Raw genomic sequence first — 17,375 nt, 5'->3', positions numbered from 1 at the left:
TCCCAACAACAAATTGGCGACTCCACTGGGGATCGTATCTAGTTAGTTTATTTGTGTTTCTATTGTTGTTCTTCTCATAAACTTAGGAGTGGCAAATCGAACTGCATTTGCCATTTACAAATGCAAAGTAGAGATCTGCTACTCTAGTCCATTCACTGGGCCTGTTTATGATCTGAATAGCTGATCCAAAAATGCTCTAATTGCCCTTTGTGATAGCTCTTAGTCCTCCTTTAAATCATCCCTCTAATTGTACCTTACTGATAGCTTTTATCCGGCCAAAAACCATAGATTAAACTGCAAACCGTGACCCAGAACCCAGAGAAAATTCTCGTTTCTGCTTCAGCACAGGCTCTGTGAAGAGGTTCTGCATTTCAACGCAGGTCCCGAGAGGGCTACCTGCGCTGCAATTCAGTTTCTCTGTGCAACAGGTGCACTGATCAGCCTTTGCCCTGTGCAGCTGTGGTTCTTTGCTTCATTTTGTTCAGTTTTATCTCTGATTTTTGCAGCCTGTTATCAGCGTGTGTACCTATCTGAAAACCCCTTTTCTTTGCCTTAATTCCGCCTCAGTTGTATAAAAGAAACTGTATTTGTTTTTGTGTATTTGTTACATCATTTGCAGTTTCCCATTACAAAAGTAAACTAGTCATACTGTCGCCCTTAGATCTAGACCTGTCGTAAGTGTCGTTTTGATCTTAGGAGAAAGTTTGTTTGCTGTTGACAGTTGATTGCGCTTTTACTTTTGTCTTTTGGTTTGAATTTGTGAATTTCTAGTGTCGAAACAAGTGTTTACTTCAAAATCATAAAGTGTCGTAATCGTTTTTTTTGATTTCGAAAAGAAGCTTGTTTGTGTTTTCACTTGAAATCGAATTCAAATTTGTACAACAAATTTCTTTTTAGGCATCAATATTAAGAAAGTGAAAACAAATACATGCACAAGTGCATTTGCATTTTGACAGTTTGTATGGTTTGATTTAGGAAAAGTGCATTTACAGTGTGCTCTATGCTCTTTGAGAAAAGATTGTGTCTTTCTTTTCCCCTTGTAGCTAGGATTTTCATTGTTGAAAAGAGATAAAAGCTTGCTTATCATCTTTAGACTGCATTTAGGAATTGTATCTACATCTCGTGGTGATCCAAAAAGGCAAAATTCTAAGAAAGATCAACCTAAAATAAATTGAATGAACTTAACAACGCTTTGTAACTTAACGCACAACATAGTGGTCTAGGCTAGAGACGTGTTCCGGTGTCGTAAAGCCTGGTCACTGTTGTCCTCACTGTTGGTTGGGTGATTCCTCCACTGTGAGACGATAAGTGCCAGTACGGATTGTGCTCCCACGTACCGTCAAGTATATATTGGGAGACCCCTATAGGCATAAAACCTTTATCCATAGGAAGCCGTGTCGGCCGCCCTACTGATCGCAATGCACTGAACACAGCATTCGGGAAGATTGACCGCCCGTACCTTAAAAAGTATTCTGCGGTTTTGCGATTGGTTTGGCACACCCTCTACCTAGAACTCCAGAGCAGTCCCTTTCATTCCTTTTCAGACTCCTTAACGGAAAAGGTCCATCTGAGCACTTGTCACTTCAGGCTCATTAAAAATCGAAGGAGACTAGAGTCATCTTTTGCTTTTTCTCGACTCTTTAAAATTGAAAAAGCAAGTTGTGTCCAAGCGTCGTTAAAATTTATTTTAAACGGAATATTCATACCCTTTTCCCTGCGTTGATCTTTAGGTTGAGAAAATAGAGCCTACCAACCAAGGAATTCCCCTTGGTGGAAATCCTAGTCCCTTATCCTCTTGGGGAGATGTTGGTGCGCCCCATATGGCCACATTGTCGCTTCCAGGACTGACAATTGGTTTGCCAGTCTGGCTCTTCTCAACCAATGTCGTTCAGAACACCACTATTCCTGAACAGTCAAATCAGCAATTAAACGAGTCCAGAGTTTCCCACCAACCTTCTACTTCCTCTAATTCTTCCTCTCTTCCTTCCTCTTCGCTTGACGGGACTGGTAAAGCTAAAAACCAAGTTCCTAAGGAGAAGAAGGAAAAGAAGAAGAAAGAGAAAAAGAAGAAGGAGCCAAAGGCAAATAAGGGAAAACAAGTGTCGTCTAACGAAAATCCACACACTGCACTGACCAGGCCTAAATCGCCATGTGTCATTTGCAAGGGAGACCACTTTCACAGAGATTGTCCCTGCATCCCTCGGATACTAAGGGACTGGTCTCCCCGTTTGCACAATCCGGTGGCGTCAACCTCTGATAGCCATGTTGAAAGCACACTGTCAACTAGCGAAAGTGAAGTCCCAGGACAAAAAGGGAGAGCTAGATCTCCTTGTAAACTGTGCGAAGGCAATCACGCCATCCACCGTTGTCCCTTCTTAGACGAAGCTAAAAGAGTTTTGGATGATCGTCCGGTTTCACCGTTACGACTTCCTCCTGGATATAAAAAACTCTTGCCGAGTCCTTCGTTAGTTGAAAATCCAGCTGGCCCGCTCAAGTGGTCAGCTGAAGCGCCGGTCATTGAAGATGAACCAGCTGAATCCATACCCGACGAAAGTCAAAAGGTCGAGGCGGCAGTTGACCCGGTCTTGCCTTCAGAGGTTTTATCTTCGAATGATACAGTCACTGAGGAGAATAAGGATGACACCGTCCAAATTCTCTTCATCAACACAGACTCCGACAAACACGGGGGAAACCTACCCATTCCTTTATCGCAGGAAGGAAGTTCGTCAGAGCCGTACCCGGCCGTCTACTTGGTCCCACCTCCAAGCAACCTAGTTGTCTCCTTCGACTGGAATCAACTAGGCAGACCCCGTTTACCAGCAAGCATATCATTCAGAATTATCGTCCAAATATATAGAATGGTCATGGCTGGTACCATCATAGATGAAGGGGCTTCTGTGAGTATCCTTTCCTCTACTGCTTGGAAAGCGCTTGGTTCACCATCGCTTTTGCTTGAGATGAGAAATCTGACAGGCTTTGATAAAGGAACCAGTCGACCTTTAGGGATCCTCCCCAATGTGCCCATAACATTGAAAGGGAAGACCGTTCAAATGAACGTGATGGTCGTTCAAGGACCCTTGGATTATAACCTACTCCTTGGACGAGACTATATTTATTGCATGGGAGCCATCGTCTCCTCACTCTTTAGAGTCATGTGTTTTCCGCACGAAGGAAGAGTGGTCAAGCTCGTGGACCAACTTTCATTTCCCGGATCACGCATCGCAAATAGTCATATACCATCCCTAAATGGTCTCTTCACGCAAGAAATGTCTCAACCCACGGTCTGTCCTCCCGATGAGCGCGAGTAATTCAGAGGGATATGACTGGAACCCAGGGGGCATGCGTCCTGGTCTACTTCGGCAGGAAAACTTCGGGTATAGAATAGGTTTCCACGGGAGAATATGACTAGTCTGTACCCCGTCCGTGATTGGAAGAGGGGTTATTCTAGAATAAGATTCTCTTGTCAAAGTTATGTGTGTGGCGCTCATTGTCACTCACCTTTGTTTATCTCGGTAGACATCGCCAGAGAAGTGTTTTGTTTACACTGTAAATAGAACAATCTTTGGGTAGCCTGTAAGAGGTAGTACCCTTCCTGATAAAACAAATGTTTTGTCAGCTCGAATAAAGGGTGAACCTTCCTGATAAAGCAAATGTTTTGTCAGCTCGAATAGAGGGAGACCTCGAAACTCTGTTTTATACCTGGGGGCATGCAAACCTTTTGGAGTGCAAGCAAGGGGCGACTATTTATTTTTTAAATTTTTAGGTCCTCCCTTTAAACCCGTAGGCTAACCCTTTAAACTCGTAGGATTAGTCGTTTCCTAACTTGCATAAAGAAAGGATGTGGGGCAAAAATCTAAATGTTGCCGTTTTATATGAGACATTCTTATCATATGACTGGGTTATCGAGCAGTTTTAGCACATAGTTCATGCTCGTTAAAAAATAAACATAAGATCGAGCAAGTGTTTCAACCCGCGTTTAAGCTCGTTAAAAAATGAACTATCCTCCGGTAAATAACCACCGTGAATGTAACATTATCAGCCATTAAAGCCTTGGTCATGTTTGCACCGTCACCTCCACTTTTCCATTGGCCGATCATTCACCTCCATTTGATTGTTTACCCATTTTGAGGAACAGCTGCGAAGAGTGATTTCACTAGCCATCTGTGTGACACTGCCGTGCTTGGAAAATTCCAACCCTTACCTGGAATCAGCTGCTACCCGTTTTATCACTCGTTCCTCAAAAGACGAGTCTTCTTTAAGCTCTTTTCATTTGACTCGTAAAATATGAAAAGATTGCCGAGTTTTGGCCTTCCAGCTCGTTAAAGCGACCGGAAGAGCTATCCCTCCTCTAGATTTTAATATTTTTGGACCTGAGGGATTATTGCACAAAAAGATCGAGCGCTTGTTTTGTTCGGCTCGTTAAAACTATCGAAAATTCATCCCTTCTGTATTATTTTATACTTTTTCGAACTTAAGGGATTAGATAACGAAAAAGGAATTTCGGAGTTAACTTTAAGTTCCTTTTCAGACTCCCTAAAAAGGAAAAGGACCAAGTTATCTTTGTCGTTAGACTCGTTAAAAAGATTAATAGCGACAAACTTGTCTTTAGACGAGAACGAGTTTCACTATCGCTAGGCTCGTTAAAACATAGCGATGGGTTTGCCCGAAGGGAAAATTATAGAACAAGCATATGTTATCCTCCTCAAGCTTGACAAAAATAAAGAGGTACTGGTCAGCAATGACTGGGGAAAAATTGGGAAGAAACTCAAAGAACCTTTATTGGTAGCAAGTCGCTCTTGAACATGACACTTCCACTCCGTCCCTGAGTCGGGTTGGGTTGTTTCATTCACCGGTCACATCACCATGGTCTCGCCATACCATCCACCTTTGGGGTAAATGCTACCAATCCATCATTTAAGTGTCGCCGATATGTTCAAGAGAAGTCATCCAGAGAAGTCACCCGTGTCCCATCCACTGCCATACATTATACTTCATTCTTTCATGACCGCCACCCTGAACCATATATCATCAGATCGTTTTCACCTCCATCAAAATCATTTGCTCCGTTCCGTGTCATCGATGTGGGATTCATTAAGGCCCTCCTTTGACGGATCACTTCTTGTCGACATCAGCTCATTATCCAAGAAGTTGATCTAGGAACACCCCCTTCAGTACTTTGAAGCTTGCAGGCCTCAATGGAAAGTTTCTCACTTCCGACGACAGGTATACATCAATGACCTTTGACCAAAAGATTTTGCGTGGTGTTCGACGCCAAGTCCTTTATTCACACCACGTGAATTGTACTGCAGTACCTTGAGGGTCATTATCATTATCGGTGATTCCTCTCGCGCTTGTTAACAGTTTACATCATTGACTGGTAATCAAGTGATGTCTTTCCATGTTCGACTTCAAAACATTTCTCACATGGATCGACTTGTACTTAGAGTGAAGATCGGACGAGATTGAAGACCCCGGATCTAGTTTCATCCATCCGGGCTGCGATATATATTCAGGAAAAATAAAGACATTGACATGTACAACATTGCAGAACAGATAATCATCCTACCGAAAGGATGATGATTTCATCAGAATCATCAGTCTACCATCAGACGATTGTCTGTCCTATGTACATAAAAATGAATTTATAAAGCTGAGCATGGGAATGCCCGCCTCAGCTAGATCATGAAAACAGTATGAAAAATAATGTATTGTATTGTATCTTATTACAGGTCTCCTCCCAGCATTGAAAGAACTTCGGATCCTCCTAATAAAGCATTTCACCCGATAAACGACCTCATACTTTAGGGGGCAACTATTATAGACATTTTTGTGCCTTACAGCTCTAAGCATGAAATGTCCATAATCCAAGGGATCCAAAGTCCATAAAAGTGTTGTTCCTGCCCCTAAAGGAACAAGGTCAACCAATGACAGCTTCTCCCAGAAGTTCTCCACCAAAAACTACTCAGAAACAATCAAATCAGGATCAATTCAAGTGCTCCAGTAGCTGCATGCGTTGCAAAGCACCCAAATACACTGGCTAGGTGCGTTGAAACGCACTTGAATGCACTACCCAGGTGCGTTGAGCGGGAAATGACAAGTGGCAGAGTCATTCAACGAGGTGGAGAGACAATGGAAGCTTCCAGAATCTTCTCCAATGACACTTGCCTCACTGAATTCGACCAGTGATGAGTAAGAGGCTCTCAGTCTCCAAGTGGAAGCAAGAACTGACAGAGAGAAGCCACAAGTCAAAACATAAGCTGACTCATCCTCTCTGCTTACATCTATATATGGATCCCTCATCCCAGAGATCTAGAGGCTGGAATTTTGTACTTTGCAGAGAATTGCTGTTGGTTTGAGATTGAGATTAGTGCATTGGGTGATTTATGCTTTGTTGGAGGTGAGGAAGGGATTCCTTTGCTGGGAGGTAGATGCTGGATCGGGACTCACTTGGTTGTATCTCCTCTTGGACTTTCTTATCATATCAATAAAACTATTTGAGTTTCTCCTACATGCTGTGTATCAATGATGTTTTGTTATATTTGCATGTTTAGCTTAATCTGATCCTAAGCTTTTTATGAATGTAAATCTATATCTTCGTGTAGTTTCTCTCTTCTGTGATCTTGCAGGAATTCGGTGAAGCTGGGCTGGTAAGGGAGCAGGGAGCTGGGAGCTATCGAAGAGAGGAGCGATTGGATCAACAAACTAGCGCAAGATACAGGTTAGTTTATCCTTCCTCTTCGTTTACATTTCATAAAGAAGAATACTCAAGTAGTTTTCCTTGTTTGTTGCTAAGGCACTGTCACACCTTAGAGTGGGATAGGGGCGTTCTGAATAGATACTTTTCCCAACAACACGGTGTTTGTTGACTTATGCAAAACTTTGAATTTAGGATTCTCTTCATCTTTGGTTTGAGACTTCTTTTGACGATGCTTCTTTTCTTCTTTGACATATAGCTTCTTTTCATCATTGGAGTGAGACTTCTCTTCATGATGCTTCTTTCCATTTTCTTCATGTGACATCTCTTCCTCTTTGCCATCTTCATCCTTGCAACATTAGGACTCACCAACATATCCAAGGCCTATCTTGGTAAGAGTTGATCTTTGGTAATTGATAATGTCATCCAAAACCTGTGAACTCCTCAGTTTCTGATTTAGCTTGTCCACTTCCGCTCTCAAGGTGACAATTTCCTATTCATGTTTTGCAGAATCCTCTTTCTTTTGTTTCATTTGACTTCTTAAGAATTCCTCAATCTTTTTGGCTTCTTCAAATTCCCTCTTCAAGGTAGTGATTTTCTTGCCAAGTTCTTTATACTACTTGTTCCATTTATTTGGCTTTTCCTTTTCCTTGAGCTACTTTGTCAAGGTTCTTTCTCTATTGTTTTCTTCTTGCAACATGCTCTTGAGGTGATCCACTTCCTTCTTTGCTTCGTTAAGTTCACGATATTTTTCTGATGTTTGTAGTTTTTTAATTTTATCTTCAAGATGGCCGATTTCAACTATGGCATATCTCCAATTATCAAAATACTTTGTCTTCTTGGCCTTCAGGTCTTCATGATCCCTATAAGGACTATTATACATACCTATGGTCAAATCCCTGTCCTATTCCACCTGTCAAAGTTTTTCTTTGAGTGAATTAACATCTTCTTCGGGATCAACAACCATCTCATCTTCAAATATACTCTCCAGCAATCAACTGTGAATGTTATGTATGTTCCTTCAAGCAATTAAGCTTCAAAGAAGGATTTGTTATGATACCAAAAACCTTAAACCTAAATGCACAAATCCATGGCCTAATACAGTCGAATCTCTTAAAAGAATAATAGTCACACACACTTTCCAAAACAAGCCTCTCATATGATATAACAGTTCACCACAGGGTCGAAACAATCTCAGAGCACACTTACCTTTTGATATTCGTTCAAGAATGCATACAAGGATGAAGATAGAGGAACCTCTAAATGGTTTTTGAAGGATGTCCAATGAGGGTAGCTAACTTAGTAATTGGATGGAAACTTAAATTTAAAATTCAATTCGATGGTGAAAAAATCCCCCTTAATGAGGTCGACTTGGATGGCTTTTTGAATTTAAAATTCAAATCCTTGACACCTTCAAAATTTTAATCAAATTTTGATGTCCTCAAAAATTCAATTTATTCTTAATAAGAGGATTTGATTTGTCTTCATAGTTGTAACAAAACCCCACTTACCCCAGTGAGATGGTTACTGATAATCCAATTCCTCTTATACTATTAGAAAAATGGGATTAATTTTTTTTCTCTTATGTTCATTTTCCTATCAATTCTCCTTCTAAGGGTTTGGGTTACTAAATGAAGGTTACCAACCGTCCTCCATAGTCTCATAATCAGGGTCTCCTAACCTTTCCATATATATATATATATATATCTATCTATTGTTGGCAGACATAAAAACAATAGGATGGCATAATACATGCTACGCACCCATATATGACGGGTCCCACCATCCCCTTATTCCTGGGACCAATGATAATTTGTCACGTCGCATTGCTTTGGCGGTCCCCGTCAACATCCAACTAAATCTGATGGTCATGATTAAAGCGGGGAGATCGACGATTTGCGATGTAGGGTACCTCTCTTCACTGACGTCCCTTGGGGGGGGTTGTCGATATCCTGATCATCTATCTCAACAATTAGATCGAAAACATGCGTGGGGGGTACCCCTCCCATTGACTTCATAGGGGTAGGGGCTGTGCATGCCATAGGATCTTCAGGAGGTAGATTTCCACTGTTGATTGCTTCGGTGGTCCCCGCATGACATCACATCCCATTGAGCCCATTTATTATTTAATTAATTAGTCGTTTAATCAATGGTCCACATCTCTCATCGCTCTATATCAAACAACTGTTCTTGGTCAACATGCTCGAAGGTTAACGAGGGTAGGGGGTGGCACAAAACCGTTTATCAAAACTACCCCTCACTAAATCGACGACTGGGATCAATTGCAACACACTTTCCCCACATTTTCCAAAACCATTGTAGGGGGGTGTCGCAAGGTGGTTTTTGGCTTCCCAAAATTGCTAACGGCTTTGCTGAAATGTGATTATGGCATAATGGGGCCCATCCCTCTGGCCTTCTCCCTGATATCGCTTGATCATGTCATCTCGCGCTTATCATCTTGATGCTCTCTCAACTGCACCTCTTTACACTTATAGGATGGGACCTCCGGGACACATTATCCTGGTCCCCTCATCCCGATGCTCTCTTCAACTGCTCTTATTTGCACTTTGTTAAATTGGCAACTAGGGCCAAACTCCATGTGGGTCATCTTATTTATGGCAACTGATATTTTTCTTGGATTCCTCTCGTTGAGAGGTGTAGGATTGATCTAACGATCATCCGATTCCATCAAGTATTTATGGAAATATGAATTTATTTGTATTTACTTGACAAATTGTCAAGGTCATCCAAAAGCTAAATGTGTGGCACAAATGCACAATGTTTCATATAAATATAAGTGAGGTTGAGGCATTATTCCATCATCTCATATCACTCATTCTTATCTCTCTCTACTTAGCATTGGGTTTACACAAGGAGCAGCTCACACGTGGGAAGAAGGAGGACGTAGAAGGGAAAGGAAGGAAGACACAAAAAGGACATAGAAGCTGTAGATCATCTCTTTGACTAGCGTTGACCAGTGTGGACATTTCAGGATTGCGGTTTTAGTGTGACTGCTCTCCTAGGCAAACCAAAAATTTTGGCACACAAACTGAGGCATTCTGACCTCTGGTTTGACCAACTTTGATTGCCCTAGTTTGTGGCAACATGTTGACTTCAATTGAATGCAGTTTGACTGGGTTTTTCGGACTGTTTATGGGTTGCCTTTTCTTGCTTTTGGAGGCCTAGATGGTTGGGAAATTGACCAAGCATATTGAAGGTCAATTTCATCTTGTTTGACCAGATTTGACTTTGCTGGTTAGGGTTTGCTGCTGCTGTCATAAAATTACAGATTTATGTATTTGTACTATTTCTCTCTCTGCTGAACTATTGAAGATTATAGAAGAATTGATCAAAGGGTTCCCCACATTGGTGTTTGTCCTTGGCTAGCTGCCAAATATGGTGTCTCTTGTCTTGGCTTGTTTTCTGTCGATCTATTAATGTTCTATCTGCATTTTACTATATGTTAATGTGATTTCTAAATAGTGGATAATAAGAAGAAATTGAAGTAAACTGCTCTAAGCATAGAACATACCATAAATTAACATGGTATCAAAGCTGAGGTGAAGACAAAGCCCAAGCAAGAGAAATAGTAAGAGAAATCACTGAAGGCTATTGAAGCAATCCTAAAGACTCCATGGGGTCCTCATCACACTTCCCCACTGAAGACAAGCTCCGTGAGAAGTTTGACTATCACGGATGGAAGATGTCTCTCGATCTGACATTGGAAGAGCACGAAGTGTTAGACCATGTCGGAGGCATAATCATTGAGCCTCCATCAAATGCATCCATTGCTGCAAGGAACAAGTGGACCAGGGGTGAAGTCAAAACAAAGAAGATCATTTGAGACTCTATTGACAAGAGCCTAGTGGCCTACGTTTCCGAGTTGACCACCTCCAAGGAAATATACGATAGACTGGTAAGCTTATTTAAAGTTAGTGATGCAAATCAAGTTTTGTTCCTTAAGAATAAGCTGAAGGAAATTAAGAAGGGCAAAGATGAGAGTATGCAAGCCTACTTCTTAAGGATCACCGAGATCAAGAATGATCTCCTATCAATTGGGGAACTCATTCCTGACAGGGAGCTGACCATCACAACCCTTGGAGGGCTCCCATATAAATGGTATATATTCAGAACCACTCTTCTCAACAATAATGTAATTCCAGGATTTGAGGAATTGATGGCGAGATCATTCAATAAGAAACAATGATGGAAGAGCAGGAAATGCCTGCACTTAGAGGCAATCCCGCTGCATTCTCTTCTCATGCTAAAAGGAGAAATAATTCTGGGACTAAATCTAAGGGAAATGTCGGACTGAAAGGTGGAAGGAAAGGAAGATGAGCCATTTCCAACAAAATTGGCCACTATGCAAGGGAATGTCCTGATAGAAAGGACACATCTCATGACCATGATCAAAATCACTCCAAGGGCAATTCCAACAACAATCAAAGGAAGGGTAGTTTCAATGGAAAAGGAAAGAGGAATGCTGGAAATCGAGGAAGTGGTCAACCCTCCAAGAAGGCAAGAAACTCCAGGTATGAATCTAACGTTGTTAACAATAAGCAAGATGAATATTATCTGATATTGGCCCTCTCTACTACTTCTCCTCTGGACTTCTTGGGAAATTGGCTTATTGATAGTGGTGCCTCAAGGCACTTCACTCGTTACAAAGAATCTCTCTCTAATCTGATAGAGAAGGAGACCAACTTGGAAATTATTCTTGGGGACAACTCCAAATATCCCTTGAAAGGCACAGGGAATGTCTCTCTTCAATTGAATCAGGGTAATACGATTCATTGCAAGAAGTCCTATATGTACCTGATCTAAAAAAGAACCTGGTGTCCATTTCGACAATGGAAGACAAAGGTTACAAGGTGGCCTTCATCAATGGTAAGGTACGTGTATGGAAAAATAATTTTAAAGATGCTTTCACTCTTGGGTTTCAGGTTGACTCTCTATATCAAGTCGAAGGAAGTCCACTGGGTTTCATGTCTTGTGACACATCTCTTCAGTCCGAACTATGGCACCAGAGGTTTTCCAAACTTCATTATAAAACTCTACCCGATGTGAGACAGATGGTGTCAGGGATGCCCGAATTTAAAGTAGAGCAAGGTGTATGTCTGAGATGTGTCGAAGGAAAGCTCAAAAGGGGACCATTCCCCTTAAGCCATAACAAGACCTTCGATATATTACAATTAGTTCACTCCAACATATCTAGTATGATGCTTGTGAACTCCTTGGGAGGATATTTATATTACCTCACCTTTACATATGATTATTCTCGCAAGACTTGGACATACTTCTTGAAAACGAAGGATGAAGTGTTCTCCTAGTTCTGTCACTTCAAAGCCTTGATCGAGAATCAAACTGAGAAGAAGATCAAGATCTTAAGGACTGATAATGGGACTGAGTATGAATCCAATGAGTTCCATGACTTTTGTAAGGAAGCTGGCATTAAGAGGGAGACCACAACGCCATACACTCTTGAGCAGAATGGTGTGGCAGAAAGGAAGAATCATACGATTATGGAAGCTGTTCGTTCCATGATCAAAGGCTTCCGAAGTTTTTATGGGCCGAAGCTGAAAATACACCGTATATGTTCAAAACCGATGCCCTCATCAAGCATTGGATTCCAAGACTCCTAAAGAGATGTTCACTGGTAAGAAACCTTACGTATCTCATTTTAGAATTTTTGGAAGTCTTGTATATTTTCATGTGCCGAAAGAGAAAAGAAATAAATTGGGTACATCTGGAAAAAAGGGGATCTTCGTGGGCTATAGCGAAAATACTAAGGGTTATAGAATCTATGTGGCTAGTCAAGGGGAAGTTGAAATTAGCCATGATGTCACCTTTGACGAAGATATGGCTCTTAGCAAAGTTGACAATCTTCCTATACTAAGGAAATCTGGAGAAGCTAACACCACAAACCAGAGGAAAAGCAAGATGAAACGATGCTCGAAGTGGAAGAACCCATGGACCCTATTGATCCCCCTTCGCAAGAGCCTTCCTCTTCTACGAATAGGCCCTCATGGCTTGGGGGGACACCTGATAATGCTGAAGGACACATTGCTTTCCAGGAAAGAAAGAAGCCGACCAGGTATCATGGATACTTGACCATTATGAGCATGATCATTCAAAATGAGCCCTCATCGTTCGCTGAAGCTTTGAAATATCAAGTATGGAAGGATGATATGACTGAGGAATACAAGTCCATCATGAAGAACGATGTCTAGGATATGGTCCCCAGACCCCAGGACAAAACTGTTGTCACTTCGAAATGGCTTTACAAGATAAAACATGGAGCTGATGGAAGTGCTGAAAAGTATAAGGCTCGTTTTGTCACTTGTGGATTCTTTCAAAAGGAAGGTATAAACTATGACAATATATTTGCACCTATTTCCCGATATACCACCATCCGCTCGATCATAGCCCTTGTTGCGTTGTAAGGAAGGAACCTACATTAGATGGATGTCGATGTGGAACAACCTGAAGGATTTGAGATTCATGTTCAAGAATATCACGTATGTAGGTTGAAGAAAGCCCTCTATGGGTTGAAGCAAGCACCCCGAGCTTGGTATGATAGAATTGATAGCTACTTGATGAAGCTGGGATTCACTAGGAGTGAATCCGACCTTAACCTTTACTTTAAGGTTGAAGATGATAAACCTCTCATACTGGTGCTGTATGTTGACGACCTCTTTCTGACAGGTGTAGACCCTCTCATTCACAAATGTAAGAGGGAGTTGGCTTTTGAGTTTGAGATGAAGGACCTAGGAATGATGCACTATTTCCTAGGATTAGAAGTCTGGCAGAAGCTAAGGGAGATTTTCCTATCTCAAGGAAAATATGTGATGAAGATATTGGAGAGATTCGGTATGGTGGACTACAAGCTTGTGACTACCCCGATGGAGCTTGACTTCAAGAAGTTAAGCGGTGGTGTTGCTGGACCTATTTTTCAAAATGCTACCGAGTATCGTCAACTCATCAGAGCATTGATGTTCTTAGTGAACTCCCGTCTGGATATATGTTTTGCAATCAACACATTGAGTCAACATATGGTTGAGCCTCACCACACACATTGGATTGGTGCCAAGAATCTTTTGAGATACCTTCGTGGTATAATCACTCATGGCTTGAGATATACTGCCGGAGATGTGAGACTACAAGGATATACTGATGCTGATTGGGCAGGCAGTGTGGTGGACCGAAAGAGCACTTCCGGGTGCTATTTCTCTTTGGGATCTGCCTCGATATCCTGGATGAGAAAGAAGAAGTTGGTGGATTTGAGCACCGCTGAGGCAAAGTATATTGCTGCGAGTATGGCCTCCTATGAGGATGTCTGGTTGCAGAATCTCTTCAGTCAGCTGTTTGGATTTACATTGGATACTACTGTGATCTTGTGTGACAACCAGAGCAGGATTCGTTTATCAGAGAATCCCATATTTCATGATCGCTCCAAGCATATCGATATCATGTACCACTATATTCGAGATATGGTGCAGCGGGGAGCAATAAGGCTCCAACATATCGGTACAGATGAGCGGGTCGCCAACATTTTGACGAAGCCCCTGGGAAATGTCAAATTCTTGAATTTCTGAGAACGACTTGGAGTCGTTGAGAGAACCTCTTATCAGGATCCTACATGATGGATGCAAAGAGCTATGGGAGCTCCGGGGGGCATGGGATACTTCTTGGAGCGACATGCGACCAAAGGGAGACTCACCCTCCCCTAGTGGTGCACTATGTACAGGGTGAAAGGTTTAGCCTTCCCTTGTGATACCCCATGGCGACTTAGGGAGATGATGATTGGTTCTTCTGTTGAGACATCCTACCCATGTAGTCTGGGACTCATGGGAAGTACCTCTCATTTGATCAATGAGCAGGGAAATGGGGTTAGGGACCATAATAGTACTATCAATGGACGCATCATTGTATCTACCGTACTCCCTATGCTAGGATGACCTCCTTTGATCTGGGATCAATGAAACTGATCTGGGATCAGTAAGAGTGGTTTGACACACTCTCTGGGATTGACTTCGGGTCAGTGGATGATGGTATGATACATCCTCGATCATTTCTTCTTCTTCATAGTTCAACAGACCACAACAGAGCTGAGTAGTGCAGGGTAGTGCATTTGATGGCAGAGATAGTACTGACGGTTAGATGGATTAGCAGATGGAGTTCTCCCTAGTTGAGAGGGAGTGTTAAAAGTGGAAATTAGGGCCAAAATTAATGTGGGTCATCTTATTTATGGTAGCTGATATTTTTCTTGGATTCCTCTCATCGAGAGGTGTAGTATTGATCTAACAATCATCCGATTCCAAAAGTATTTATGGAGATATGAATTTATTTGTATTTACTTGACAAATTGTCAAGGTCTACCAACAACTAAATGTGTGGCACACATGCACAACGTTTCATATAAATACAAGTGAGGTTGAGGCATTATTCCATCATCTCATCTCACTCATTCTTCTCTCTCTCTCTCTCCTTAGCATTGGGTTTACACAAGGAGCAACTCACACATGGGAAGAAGGAGGACGCAAAAGGAAAGGAAGGAAGAGATAGAAAGGAGGACACAAAATCTGCAGGTCATCTCTTTGACCAGCGTTGACCAACGTGGACATTTTAGGGCTGCAGTTTTAGTGTGGTTGTCTCTCCTAGGCAGGCCGTAAATTATGGCATGCAAAACGAGGCATTCTGACCTTTGGTTTGACCAGCGTTGATTTCCCTAGTTTGTGGCAGCAAGTTGACTGGGTTTTTTCAGACTGTTTATGGGCAGCCTCTTCTTGCTGTTGGAGGCCTAGATGACTGGGAAATTGTCCAAGCATATTGAAGGTCAATTTCATCTTGTTTGACCAGATTTGACTTTGCTGGTTAGGGTTTGATGCTAATGTCATAAAATTATAGATTTATGTATTTGTACTATTTCTCTCTCTGCTGAACTATTGAAGATTATAGAAGAATTGATTAAAGGGTTCCCCACATTGGGGTTTGTCCCTGGCTAGCTGCCACAGCTGGTGTCTCTTGTCTTGGCTTGTTTTCTGTCGATCTATTAATGTTCTATCTACATTTTACTATATGTTGATGTAATTGATAAACATTGGCTAATAAGAAGAAATTGAAGTAAACTTATCTAAGCATAGAACATACCATAAATTAACACACTTGCTAGATGGGACCTCTGGGACACGCATCCCGGTCCTTTCCATCCCATTAAGCAGTGACTTACATTGAGGAAGTAAAAAACCAATGTGGTTCTGCGAGTGCACTTCGTCCCCAGCTCTGACCAAGATTCTATCCCTGACTTTTACAATGGCCATTATAGAGATGACGCCTATATCTCGGGTTATGGGGACCGAACCCAAGCTGACATGACGTAGGGCTCCTGAAACAGGGTAGCATACTCACATGAAACCATGAATGGGGTAAAACGATTGCAGAAGGGATGATTTAGCATAATACATGTTCTCTTCCTCAAACCCATTGTGCACAAAATTGAATTTTCCACCATTCCAGCTCAACAGTTAAGTTAAGAGTTTAGTTGACCAACAAAGGTTAAAGTGCCCTTCCCAAGTGTTTCTCACATTGCCTACATAATTATAACCACTCAATGTATACAACACTAATATTAATGTATGCCTCCCTGCATACATGGCTTTGAAGCAAAATCACAGTCTCAAGGCTAATTAATAAAATCCCATCCTTTCCATTTTACCACTGTAAACCATGTATAGTTCAAGCCATTCAATGCAAATTAAATTTAACAGTCAAAACATATGCACATACATTCAATAACACATGTTACATGTGCAAAGACTTATCTTGGATTTAATACAAAAGTATGGGCAACTGAGTCTGGGAGAAGGAATCTCCACCCAGTCGTAGATAGTTGTAGCCAATTCTCACTTGCAACTGTCACTCTCAAGCTAGATTCTAAAGATCGAGGGGTATTTCTCAAGGGAATAAAACACCATCTACTATGAAACATGGACTCCAAGGGTCCTCCTTCCTCCACCCACCAGCCACCTAACAGTTAACCAATATATTGAGAATCTAGAGGCCAACTGCCTCCACCCTCTAGTTGTTCTGTGGTATCCAACCAATACATTTAGGGAATCCAGAGGCTTTCTACCTCCATCCAAGAATATCAAGGGAATCTAGAGAAGTAAGTCTCCACCATTTAAACAAAACACAATGGTTCCACCCACATTGGGGAATCCAAAATCCGTTGTAAAACAAAACAACAAGAAAGAATCCAGAGATCCTCCTTCCAGGAATCCAAGGAACAACCCTCCACCCTAGACATTGAGGGAATCTAGAGAAAGACTATATCCACCCTCTAGATATATAGGGAATCGAGAGGCTATTGTTCCTCAACTAGGAGAGACCCTCTTCCTGCCAATCTTTCCAATCGAAATGATATCACTATTCTCTTTTTTGTCTTGTGAGTCTCCTTTGTTGTTCCCCCTTCTCTACCAATTTGAAGGCCTATTCAAATGCATGAATCCTCCTCTAACCCCCCAGATGTCGTCGTTTCTTCCACTTTTCCCCAGCAGTTTTCACAGCCTCCAAGCTCCATAATTTTTTTTTCCTTTATACCTTGTAATTTTTTCCAAAGTAACATGGGCCTGTGTACTTCCCTTACAACCCAATTAAATTAAGAAAACCATTCCATTAAAAA

Source organism: Pinus tabuliformis, chromosome 1_2 (genome assembly GCF_031772625.1).
Source record: "Pinus tabuliformis cultivar Carrire ecotype Pingquan chromosome 1_2, CPIR1, whole genome shotgun sequence".
Lineage (NCBI taxonomy): Eukaryota > Viridiplantae > Streptophyta > Pinopsida > Pinales > Pinaceae > Pinus > Pinus tabuliformis.
This window is presented reverse-complemented; position numbering follows the sequence as displayed.